Source organism: Rhynchophorus ferrugineus, unplaced genomic scaffold (genome assembly GCF_030347505.1).
Source record: "Rhynchophorus ferrugineus isolate W39M unplaced genomic scaffold, kcgeb_rfMv2 rfM11, whole genome shotgun sequence".
In the NCBI taxonomy this organism is placed as follows: domain Eukaryota; kingdom Metazoa; phylum Arthropoda; class Insecta; order Coleoptera; family Curculionidae; genus Rhynchophorus; species Rhynchophorus ferrugineus.
In genome coordinates this window covers 17,660,892-17,675,000 of record NW_027472590.1, presented here as the reverse complement: position 1 = coordinate 17,675,000, position 14,109 = coordinate 17,660,892, and the positions used below count along the sequence as shown (strand labels likewise).

The following is a 14,109-nucleotide window of genomic DNA, read 5'->3' as shown; positions in this document are numbered from 1 at the left end:
ATTTTTAATTATAATTTAAAGGATATAAAACAACGAACCTTAACTATGCCATAAACATTTACTAAATTACCACATATTTGAATAATAGAAATCTATTATATATAAATAAAATTTTATAACAACTCACTTATTTACTAATTAATTACAATACAATAAAAGTTGCAATAGAACATTTCAAAATAGCGGCAAAGTTAATATATTTAATGGAAAAAGGGCTTACCCACTAAAAAACCACCACCATATTTAATGAAATCAATACTGATGTTCATATTTTGTGTTTTTTTTTAGTATATAGTATTTTTTGTTTCAAGTATTTTCTTTTATTTCTTATTAGATCTGCCTTTCTCTTCTTTAATATTTTGGCAGGTTACTCTTCGTTATCGACCAATCATACATCTGTAGCAAATATAATACTATATATATATATATATATATATATATATATATATATATATATATATATATATATATATATATATATATACTTATATAAACACTCAAATTAATGTTTTGCCTATAACTCTTCTTTCCTTATCGTAGTCTACCTAAAATTCATTCGTAAGATAATCACGTCGATACTTTTTTGGAAATTATTACCTTGACAATTACTCCTTATATAGTTTGTACATTAAGCTTTTTGACTTTTTGTTCCCTGACAAATTCTTTAAGCAATATTTTTTTCTTTATCTTCCATTTCTTTATATGGCTTCCAATTGTCAAACCCTTACAAATTCTTAAAATAAAGATTAGATTGTATAATATCTCTATTATTGATCCGACAAAAATGCTGCCGAAATTCAGTATGTATGGATACTAAAATGATTAAGTTGAGGACACAGAGAAGGCAGATGATCCTTTTTGTCATCGGGATTAGTTGTGTAGTTGTGCAGTGTGTTGTGTTAATTAATTTATCCTATTTGTAGCAACTGAAACTAATCTTACCTTCGACTCTCCATTTTTGTATTCCTATTAGAATGCTAAAATGTTAAAATAAAAGGCCTTCTTTTCAAGTAAAAAAGAAACGTCAAAATATAACGTTATAAAAAGCCATATCAAACATTAATAATAGTTAAACAAATACATGCCCAACAGTTAATCAGAGCAATACCGTACATCGCCATTTCTTTTAAGGAATGCTTGGCAAATCTAAAGGCAAGAACTATATATTGTATTAAATAAAAAAAACGTATCTACTCTAATATTATTTTTTGTTTCAAAACAAAATATAAATGTTAATTTCGGTTACATCTTGTTAAATTTTTTTTCTAAAATAAAATGCATCCAAAGCAAATAGCCTAGCTGTAAATTTGGCAACATCGACTTTTATCAATTCGGCTTGCGGCGAGTAGATTGCGCCGACAAATTTACGAACAGTTCCGTAAGTAGCCGAATCTCCAGACCACGATGATTTTTAATGTATACTGTTTAAAGGTCATAGGTATGGAACAAAAACAATAAAATTCTATTCCGTATGAAAGACGATGAAATCTGCATCACGTTCTAACTGGCGCTTCAAGGGCAAGATCGGAATGGTCTTTTCCATTGAATAGTGACAGGTAGCTGATTTTGCTGTATTCACTGAATTCAAAACCTATTTCCACATTTTCAAGGAGTCTATGGTAGCTAGCTATGGATAATATTTTAAAACAATAAAATTGAAATAATTCATTATTCATTTCTAATAAAAGAAGGCTTTTCCCCAATCACATTCTATATCGTCTGTTGATAAACATTTGTGTATAAATGATTATTTTTACCCACTTAATGTATCAGATTTGTTATGATCCAAACCAGTTTGGCAAACATATCCTTGGCAATATATCCAGTTTTTCATTTGATATGCTAGTTTAGGCCATGGCATTTGTCAAACTTTGAAATCTTTATTGGATATTAAATGAGGATATTTTTAATTTTATATATTTTGTTATATATTTATATTTCGGGTTTGTTTTCAAGAAATAGTGATGATTGTAAGTAAAACGATTGATTGTAAGTGAAGTAAAACAGAGATCCGAATAAATTTATACCACAAATAAGAACAACATTTCCAGCAATGAGTCATTCATTTTAAAGTTATCCTATGATTTATCTTTACTTTAGTTTCAATATCGATTGTTGTTCATTTAACTAACTTTGTTTATTTGGTCTTTGAGTAATATCTCATCATAGTAACTTACGCGCGCACGCTGAGGCTTCAAGCATTCTTCACGATATAGTTCGCATTATAAAACCATATGATTTTAGAATAAATGATACGCTATAATGATAAGATATGACACAATAATAAACTGCTAAGATGTAGGATAAGATGTGTGTTCCCCTTTCAAGGAAAAAAATATATAGGACATATTACAGTCAAGAATAAAGTACAAATTTTTATGTAGAGTTCCAACTATCCTCTCTTCTGCTATTCGAGATTATGTTAAAAATAAAGTTATTTTAACCAATTAGCCGCTGTTAGTCCTTAGAAGAAGTAAATCGTCCCTGATATCTGGCTGTATATGTATACGTATGTATGACTGTGATTCACTGATTCACATTATTCCGTCAAAGCCTTGAAATAAAGACACATACAATTTGATCTTACATATATTTATAAAATATATAAAGTTACAACCAAGTTTTGGCCGCCTTAATCGCCAAAGGGCGCTCCATAGGAATATTTATATAGGGTTATTTTGTACATACGTCATCTATATTTGGGACGTCAAAACATCGCAATGTTGTCAACTCTGAGTTTTAGTTCAGTTTGGCTCTGACATACAACAAAATTCTAATCTAAATAAAATAATTGAACAAAAATACTGTTATGAAATATAATTTATTTTAACATTATAGTAAATCTAATGCATATATTTTTGTTGCGTTTGAATGATATTTACATTGAACTCTTTTTCATACCACCTATGAGTTAGAGTTCTACGAGCGTTTGTGGTTGTATCCCCTGTAGGCTTAATCCACTTAATTAACAATTGTATATCCAAGTTGTATATATTACTTTCATTAGAGAGCATATCTACCTTTTATGCTTAGTTCTTCGGTACAGTGTTTCCTTGTATAGACATTTTGATATCAACGTATTTCTCTTTGATTTGTTTTGTTAATACCTGTATACATATTTGTTGATAAAACTAGATTTAATCACTGCATTCTCCTTAATGCATTTACCACATCTGCAAAGCGTTACTACTCTTTCTCTCCTGATACATTTTAACCGAATGCTCTGTATATTCTAATCAATTACAAGCATATCTGTGCATATAAATCTTTTACACTTTATAATAAAATTCCCTACAGTTATCATATATTAATTATATACTCACTTTTACTTGTTTCCACTCTCATCGCCCTGTCTCAGCAGCATTGAATCATATCATATTCTTAAAGTTTCATTCAAGTGAATAGCTAAGCCGTTATATTTCAATACATCTAACATTAGTTCACAATTGGTATTCCAACGTTTACTGTTTTTATACATGTCATATGTTTAATCTCTGATAAAACTAATATCAAGCTGATCTTATGAGGACAGTTTTTTTTCGATGAATTAAAGTTTTTTTTTATTTTTTAAGATATCTCAGTGACTGTGTCCATATTAATATTCAGTGCAGCTGCAACATGCTAAAAATATTTTCACTAAAAATCTCACAAAATAATAGTTAACAGTAAAAATGCTTACCCGCCTAACGATTTTTAATGATAAAAGGGCGCCTTCATTTTCTTGGTCCTGTACAAAGTAACTGATTAGAGATACAATCTGTTCTGTTTGGCTTTAGCATTTTCAATCAGAGTAATAATGAGCAGCAATTTGAAAATTATCAAAACAAGCAAAGTATTAAAATAACGTTTGCTGTTTTATAACCTCCTCTTACCGTGGTTTAGGGTAAATGATGTGGCTCGGTGAATGGAGGTAAAACGAAATGAAACAGTGGTGTTTACATTATGTGACCCTTATTTATTGGCTATACAAAAAATGTGAAAAATACAATTAGATAAAACGGATAGCAGTGGTGTTACCTGGAGACGAGTCTTGGGCAGTTGAGGGTGGCACTTCTAAACCAAACGATGGTTGAGCACTGAATGAATCGAAATACCCTTCAATAACATCCCAGATAAACGTCTCGGGGTTGCCAGCTATTCGTTATCGGGTTCTAGTTGGCACTGCTGGCACCCCGCCCGTGTTGAACATCTGGGATTATATTTCTGGGTATTTTGTAGACCGTTATTCCACGATGTAAAATTCGACATGCCTCAAGGTCGCTACAGTGGTTTTGAAGAATTTTGTATACCTTCGACAACTGGACGACTTTGGCAGGCTAGTTCTGTTACACGTTCGAACTTATCAGACAGCATTGTTTCTCTTTTTAACTAGAAAAAATTGAGAGGAGAATATTGTCTGCTTATAAAACGAATTTACAAATTGTGGCAGGCAATACATTAAACATCTTGATGATGTATGGACAAAAAACTTTGGATAGACCATAGATACCAACTGTCATCCAGTAAATCAATAAATAATTGAAAGGATACACGAGGAAAGACTTAATTCTCGTGTTAACATCGAAGTATTGCAACTGAGATTATTTTAAGAGTGACAATAGCTAAGTTAACATATAAACTTTATTAGACTAGATACTAAATCCTCCTAGATTGTTACAATGTAATGGATACATATATTAACAGGAAATGGCATGTATTGTATTTATTATTCAATGCAGTTATACCCAGACATATTCTAGTGTACACATTTTAAAAAATTAACATGAGTGAAATATTATTCGAGTTAATTAGATTAAGGAAATAAATAACGTATGTCCTTCTATTAACTAACACCATTTATTTTAGCGCTTCAATGAAACCCAATGAATAAGCCGTACAACAACACTTAGTTTTGATAGTAAATCGTAATGCTAATAACCAGATGAGAGAAAAAAATACGATAGGCACGAGCTATTCTTAATATACTCGTGTAATAAAGTAGCGAAAATGCCGGACGATTCACAGCTTCGATTTTTGGCAACAAACCAACTATTTTTAGCCGACCGGTTTGTAAACAAATTCTAATGTTGGACCGCGAATTTCATGAATATATCTTTTCTAAAGCGGAGTATTTTGATGTGCATTCGATTTAGTTTCGTATCAAAACAGATTTGTTCTTGTTTTCGTGCAAAATCAGGTTATCCAGGCATAACGGAGGTTTTTCTATCGCTTATAGAAATGCTAAAATGACAATCGAATGGCCAGATTTTGTTTTTAATGATACAGTTCTCTTTTAGTGTTATGTAATTGTCGTTAGACTTCGATTTTATATTTTTAAAAACTGGGTCAACAGATTAACGGAAGCAATCAAAAGGCGTCATTTTATTGCGCTTAATATTTAGGAAATATACGGAATAAGTTATTGATTTATATTATTTAGTATTGAGAAATATCATTAGATAAATATGTAATTATCTAATATGAGTTATGTCTATATTGTTGATAATACATTTTACTTCAGCACCCGTCTATAGTGCGATAGGATAGGACAGTTCTCCTCCTTAGTCGCGGGTTCAAATCCTGCTGGGACATGATTGTTATTGTATGGTTGTAATTGTTTATAATTGTGATTATCCAAAAGGCAAGTTAAATTGTAGGCTCAGTCCAGTTATCCATAATCCTCAGTTGGTAAAATGGAGGGTGTAAAATATAACAAAATAAAGTTTACTTCCGTTGGTTTGTTTCTAGCCAAAAATATATCAATTTCAATGAACAGATTAACCAAAGTACCCAAGTTGATTGCTGATTATTACTTATTAACATCTCTCTGATAGTTTTGTAATCAAATTTGGAACCAGTAATCGGAAGGGGCAACGTGTGCAATAAAATATCCCATTTTTGCGTTTCAAATATTTTTTTACAACTTTCGTGGTATGTACACTCATAACAAACTGCCCATATGATGACTGAATAAAGTTTTGTATTACATCCTGTTTTGAATTTTGAATACCAGAAGATTGTTTTGGTTTTGGCATGTGCCATTGGGCTCGATGACAACAAAACTCGTCTGTTTTATGATGCTTGATTGGTTTAGTCTTTAGCATCGATCTGATGTAAAAGTCCTTTCTTTTTGCATTTAAAGTAGGTTTTCGCAATCTTCTTTGTTTCATAAGGGTTTGCCATAAGGCCCAATTATTTTTCTTGTAATTTTTCGTATGCATATATATATATATAAATCTAACTAGATTCTGCATAGTTTATCTTGTATTTGTCCTGAGTCTTCATCGAGTAACGCCTCAAGTTTTTCATAAGTTATTAAATCACTATTATTGAAACACCCAAACCGTACTCTACAGAATGTATCACTTGGAGCATCATCATCATCATCAACTAGTTGTATCTTCAGTTTTATTCCTCAACTCTGTACTGATTATCGGATCTTAAACGAATGACTTTGTTTCTTATTAATTGAAAAGTCCCCGACCTGACACATAGATGGCGCTACTAGAATTAAATTTTTTTAGTTAGCCCTAATCCTCAAAAGATGCGTGTATAAATTTGACAGCTGTCGGATTATTAGTTTGTGAATTATAGCATTTTGAGTGAAGCAAATTTTATTTGTTTTTGATTTTTGTTTATTTGATTTTGTTATTGAGAAAAAAATGGGTAAAAAGGAATTTAGCGAATTGATAAAACATTGCTTTTTGTAGAGACAAAAAACAGTTGAAGCAAAAACTTGGCTTGATACCGAGTTTGCGGATACTGCCCTAGGAAAATCAACTATCAAGGATTGGTAGGCTAAGTTTAGACGTGGTGAAATGAGCACCGAAGACGGTGAACGGAGTGGACTCCCAAAGGAGGTTGTTACCGACGAAAGCGTTTAATAAATCCACAATATGATTTTGAATGACAGTAAAATGAAACTGAATGAAATAGCGGATACGCAAAGATATTAACAGAACGTGTATATTATATTATTCACGAATATTTGGGTATGAGAAAGCTCTGTGTAAAGTGGATGCCGCTCAAGCTCAATTTTGTCTAAAAACAACGACGAGTTAATGATTTGGAGCAGTGTTCGAAGATAATCAAGCGTAATGAATCCGAGTTTTTATATCGATATGTGACAATGGATGAAACATGGCTCCATCATTTCACCCTGGAGTCCAATCAACAGTCATCCGTGTGGACTGCATACGATGAACCCGATCCAAAGCATGGGAAAACGCAGCATTTGGCTGGCAAGGTTATGGCGTCTGTATTTTGACTACCCTGATAAAGGAAGGACCATCAACAGCGACTATTACATATCGTTATTTATTGGATAGTTTGAAGGACGAAATCACCGAAAAATGGCCGCATTTGAAGAAAAAGAAAGTGCTGCTTCTTCAAGACAATGCACCGTCTTATAAGTCAGTGAAAACGATGGCAAAAATCCATGAATTGGGCTTCGAATTGCTTCCTCATCCACCGTTTTCTCCAGATCTGACCCCCGCGTCTATTTCCTATTCTCAGATTTCAAAAGTATGCTTTTTGGGAAAAATTTTCGTCGAGTGAAGAGGTGATCGCCGAAACTGAGGTCTATTTTGAAGCAAGGAACAAATGGTACTACAAGAATGGTATCGAGAAGTTGGAGGGTCTGTATAATGAGTGTCTCACCCCTGAATGAATTCATGTTGAATAAAAAAAATAATTTTGCCAAAAAAGTATGTTTTACTATGGTAGGCCGGAGACTTTTTAATTAACCTGTTATAGAGTTTCCTTTATGTATCGCTTTTGATAGTCCATACGTTTACAGATATCTGTAGAGGTATCCATGTAGCGAAACAAACACTCCAAAGCTCAGCCAGTTCAAACACTTGGAGAATTCTCACTATAATGTTGTGTGATTCAAAACACTTCAACCTCACTTTTTTCAAAGAACAAAACAATTGAAGCACAAGACATATTAAGAAATAATACATTTTGTGTAAAAATTAGAAAGAAACATATAAACTGAAATCAGTGTCACCAAGAAACAATTATAACAAATAATATCCTTTGAAGACATATAAAGCTAATTTGTATATATTCTATGTTATATCAAGAACAATTAATTATATTCTGGGGAAAACTAATCTAATTAATCAGTATTCAAGGATTCCGATGATATTATATCATTATTAAAAATTATTGACGAATTTTTTTTGTGTTGTTTAAAGCAACATACTTCGAAATACCATATAATACATGCTATAGCAATATGAAAATATCGAGATCTAAATCGAGCGAAGGATTTAATTTTAGTTTTAGCGGCGATTCTCCATCAAACATTAATGTTTATCAAGGATTTGTCTATTTCAATCTTATGTCGATTTTTTCAAGGTTAGTAGGAAAAAAGTAAACTAAAACAAGATAATAAGCTACAAAATCTGCATGGGACTTTACATTAGAAAATCCAAGGATTGTTCAGCCTTATTATAGGAACTAATTGCTGCTTCCTTACCGACTTCTTCACTACAACAATTATGTAATAAATCTACTTTAAAAATCTATATATTCCTTACGTCAATGTGGTGGATATAGGTACTCTAGACTTGACTTCCATGTTTCTTGTTTTGTATGCTGTGTACAAAATATATTAATCATAATGCAATCATAATAGAAAAGGCTCTAAAAATCATACCCAATTTTAAAGCATAAATAATTGATACTGATAAATCCATTATTTACATCTGAAATTCCATACTATAAGAAACAACTCCCATATAGTACGGCAGTTGAAAAGTGCTCTATGAGAAAATAACTTACTGATCATTAATTAAAGACATTACAAAATTTCTACTCTGACTACCTTCTAGTACAGAGTGATGCTACCGTTTAAGTAAGTATTTAGTATGCATTTGTATTCACATCCAGTACTGCAGACCACACCAAAGTATCTTGATTTATATTCTGATGGTTTAAGTGATGGTGGCTATGATAACAAGCAGAATTTTTTTATGATCTTATGATGTAACTGTTTTAAAAATTATTTGTCTGTACGATATTCAATTTGTCCAACTCATGGTGGTAGATATTTGCAGTAACATCTGTTATAGTAGCTGGTAAGACACTGATTCCATCGTATGCCCAGCAAGTACTAACCCCAGAATTTTTGATAATCATAGTAAATCCATTTTTCATCGTCAGTCACAATACGCCACAGAAAACTCCTTTTTTCTTTGCCTATTAGGCAATGAAACTGTGATTCATTGCGCGTTAAAGCTGTTCGAAATAGTATTTTCAGTCAGTCAATTCCACTGATTTGTGCTCTTCTTAGATCGTTCCCACTACATGTGACCGTTTTGAAATTGTTGACTCATTAACTATCATGCTGCCTGGGAATTTTTGGCTGAGTTTTCGCCCAACAAGTTTTGTAATTCATTCTCTTCGAACGTTTCCAGATTCTCTCGGCTGTTCTTTGTATCAATATCAATATCATCAGTTCCCTAACTTTTAATTTATTAATATATTATGAGTAATCGTTGTTCACTATTGTGTGACTTTTGATTTGTCTCTACAATAACTTAAAATTAGGTACTTATCTGAGATTTCCTTTACTTAGTTTCAAATAAAATAGAAGTTGGTAGAACTTCTCAAGGTTTTACCATCTAGTACACTTCACTACATAACTAAAATCACTTGGTTTATTTCTCTTGAGCCTGCGTCCTAGTTCAGTGTTATTCAAGGGTTGCAGTACTTCAGTGTTAACATGACAATCATGTAATTATTTCTATAGTATCTGGGTGTATCCACAATAGTTCTTCAGACTTTATTCATATTACTTCCGGCAGAACATCTTCATAGGTCAATTTCATATCTCCATATAATTTTTAGTTTTTTCTGTACAACAACTGCTTATAATAACATATAGGGAGGGATACTTTCGATTTTCTTCCTTTCCAAATAATCAGTATATATTTTTTGTATTTCAATTCGTGTTCTTTTTTTTTGATATGCTCCTTCCAATGAAGTTTTGCGTCTAGATTCATCCCAAGATATTCTTACTTCATGGGAGAATAGTAATTATTCCTATTTATAGGTATATGAACGGTTTGGTTGTAAATGAGTTCAATATGCACTGATTTCTTCTGTATTGTATTTTAGTTTTCTGGTAGCTTCCTCGCTCTTATCGCCAACCCAATAAGAAACAAAACACTGCCTTTGATTACATCTATAATTTTGATTCTTTCATTGATGAGTAACTGTTCGTTCTGCTTGTTTAGAATTAAATACTCTGGCCGAGATATAGAAAGTTGAATTATGCCATACTTTATTGAAAGCTTGCGCTGTGTCCAACAATATAGCTGAACAGACTTTTTCAATTCGTAGTCTTCTTCTATAATTAACTGTTTGCTTATAAAACCCAACTGATATGCAGATGTTAGATTTTTTTGATCTAGGATCGGTTTAAATCTTTTTAACAAGAGTTTTTTTAAATACTTCCGATATTACTGACAGTAGTGAAAGTGGTCGATAAGAATTTAATTCATTTAGTGATTTTGGTGGAATGATAAAACTACATTTCCAAGTATTCAGTATATAAGTTTATTCTTGTTGATTATTGCGTACCTAGTTTCCTCTTACGTCTCTTATAGGTGGACTGAAGCATATAGTATGTACCAAATTACACATATAAACCAATGAGGGCGGGTAGGGAATACCTGTCAATGATATATAATACAAACCGCTTTATATTGACCCTGGGTCAGCGCTAAGCTTTTATTTCGTTATTAGGATCCTTAATAAACAATAGGTTGCCTTTTAATCCAGATCAACTGTGACCTAAATCTGAAAATAGTCTGGCTTCAAACCAATGATTAAATAAAACAATATTTTATTTAGCAACGAATAATGTCCAACTTTTGCATTAATTATATTAAAATAGCTGGCACTATCACAAGTTTATCATAGAAAATTCCACTATCCTTGATAGTCTAATTTTAGATAACCAAAAACCATAGAAAACTTCCTGCTACCGCACCAACTATGAACGTAGGAAAATGTCCGTTATTAAAAGCATTTTTTGTTGCGGTTTAATAATATTTGCAGAACTTATCTGAAGGTTCCAGTAAAATTATTAGCAATTTGATAATTGCTTATATATTTTTTTCTTTTTTAATTTTTCTCTTCTAACGTTATATATCGGGATTTTTTATCGAAGTACATTGATCGATTTTATAAGTCTATATAAAATCTAGAAAAGCACCAAGGCTCTGAATTGAGGGCATAAATCGATTTTGCCACACGACGACATGTAGATGTTTGTAGTGGTTACATGTTTTTATGGATTTATTAGGTATTCAATCTGAATGAGTATATAGCCTATCTAAACAGTACTTCATATTATATAAAGGTGCCAAAAATTGTCTCAATTCCTGGATAGCCTAAAAAGATAAAACATTCTTCTGACTTAATATACATTTGTATTCACATCCAGTACTGCAGATCACACCAAAGTATCTTGATTTATATTCTGATAGTTTAAGTGATGGTGGCTACGATAATATGCAGAAAATTCTTATGATTTTATGATGTAACTGTTTTAAAAATTATTTGACAGTACGACGTTCAATTTCAACTCATGGTGGTATATATGTTATCTGCAGCAACATATTCATTCGGTTATAGTAGTTGGTAAGACACCGATTCCATCATATACCCAGCAAGAGTTTATGGTCATGAATATTTCTGTTTGGTACCATGTACTAACCCCTGATTTTTTGATAATGATTGTAAATCATTTTTTATCATGAAGTCACAATAGGCCACAGAAAATTCTTTTTTATTTACCTATTAGCTTAAATTTATTGGCTTAAACCGCTAAAACTGTTCAGATATTTAATCTGAATGAGTATATACCTTATCTAAACAGTACTTCATATTACATTTCAACGATCAGCATTATTTGAAATAAAACAGATTTCTTTCACAATAAACGTATCATTTTTATAAATCTGGATGAAGATTTCTTTATCCTTATCGAAGAAACCTTATCGACGGGTTGTGCTACATCTACATTTGACATTTTTACATTTTTTTACTTCAAACAACCGTTTTTCATTTAGCATTATTGAATTATTCAGTATACACAGACGCTAATCGTAGATCGCTGAAAATTATATATTTCAAGTTTACTTTTCTTATCGTAGTTGAGTATATCCACTCCCCAAGACTATCAGACACGTTCAGAAACTCGTGGAGGCGTTGTTCCGTCACATCCCTATTGTTGGTTTTGGTTTCAACGATTTGAAGTTTGTTATTTTGATATCAATGACAAAGGCCGGCCTGGAGGACTTAAATAATTCAAAAACAATGAATTGTAAGACTTATTGAACGAAATCCCAATTCAACTTGGACGGTGGAAATTGGGACCAGGACGGTGGAAGTGGAAAATCCTAGCCGTAAACTCATAAAGAATGTCCATATCGTCGGTTTCAGCAAAGTGTAGTGATTATGAGCTACTGAAATTGAATGAAGCTGTTACTGCGAAAGCCTGCCAACATGTATGGAATAAATTCAATGACATATTGTTGCAAAAAAGACTATTGTTCGAAGTGCTAAGGAATCGATCTGCTGGATCGCTGCCACACCAACCTGGTTCTTTCGACATAGTATAGCCCTGTTACCAAAGAAATCAAAAAAAAAAATTAAAATAGTCGGAAATGTCAGGAGAACGGCTTGATTAAAAAAGATACCGGTCTTTTAAATCTTATTTATTTCTATTGTCAAATGTATGCCATCAATTGTGCTATGATAATAAGGCCATCATCTCACATCTCACACTACGAAGAGATTCATTATTACTATTGGGTAGTCAAATAAGGTATTGACGATCATAGCAAAGGGTTTTTGCTTTTTTAATAAATTTAGGTAGATTGTTGTAGCTTTTTTATTGTTCAATACATTTTTGTAACGTTTCATGTAGTAAATGATTGATAGAATTGATTTTTTTACAGAATCATTTGCATCTCCAAAAAAACGGTGGTTTGCAAGTGGATTTTTATTTATGAATTTTAAAGTCTCCTTTTTATCAACGAGGGTTTATCTGGACTGGATCTACTGTTTAATATGGGCCCCGAACCACGGTCCTCGGTATTAGGTCTACCGCCTGGTCAATGACCAACTTAGAAATCATCCCAGAAGTCATCCGACCTTACCCGGGTTACTGGCGTGACTGATATGGTTATTTCTTGTCAAATTTTTCATTGTTGCCTATAATGACACTTGCCCCAACAGGATTCTAACCCGCCACTATTGCAACGGTAGCCTTAACCACTGCGCCTTTGCAAGTAGATTAGTTCGTTTAAAATGGCCATGCAAAGAATAACATGATTGCTAATCCACCATCATAAAAATAAAGAATTAGCCGAAATATAGAAGCTCAAGGCGGCCTACTAGGTGCAATAAACAATATTTTTAATTAAATTCTGACTAGAACTTAACCCAGCTATATATATATCTGATGCTAAACTTTCGATACATTATGTTACAGTGCAGTTACGAGGTATGTTAGTACTACAATTATGACAGCAATACATTAAAAATAGTAATTCATTTCCATTCCGTTAACTTATTGAAAACTGTAGTATGTACCTGTTTTTGTTATGAAATGATTGGTTCATAATAATATCTTTGATAGATATGATATTGAACATTTCGTGCACTTTTTAAAAACCTTTTTTAACCTACCAAATTAATAGTTACCAACAATTTATGATAAAATATTCTAAATTGCAGCGGAAATTGTTAACTCATCAATGTTTCCGTTTGTCTGTATCATTTGGTTCTCATTAGTTTCTATTAGCTACAGCAACCGTAAATAACACACAAATATACAAAAAAATGATCAAAATGACAGGTTATTTTGTAATTTATGACCAGTATAATTTGTAGTTCTAGGAGTATATGATAATATCAGATTAAAAATTATGCTTTATTAATATGTGTAAAGTAATTCCTATGGTAAATAGTTTGCATTACAAAATTAAAAAGGCTGAACATAATTATTTGATGTCAGGTCCATGATCTGTCCTAAAATATCTCCAACTAAATGAAAATAACATTGCATTTCTGCGTGTTACTTAATATATATTACAGTATTTTTGA

The 14,109-nt window shown here is 32.0% G+C and overlaps 1 protein-coding gene and 1 long non-coding RNA gene across 3 annotated transcripts in view; one reads left to right on the top strand and one right to left on the bottom strand.

The window, feature by feature from the left end:
- LOC143204552 (uncharacterized) overlaps positions 1-14,109 on the top strand; it is a 237,693-nt gene that overhangs the window by 156,133 nt on the left and 67,451 nt on the right. The gene's annotated exons all lie outside the window — the stretch shown is intronic.
- Positions 3,486-3,921, bottom strand: LOC143204554 (uncharacterized). Its single transcript, XR_013007631.1, has 3 exons — positions 3,873-3,921; positions 3,680-3,770; positions 3,486-3,621 (listed from the first exon to the last, which is right to left on the bottom strand). It is a non-coding gene; the product is annotated as an uncharacterized LOC143204554 (long non-coding RNA).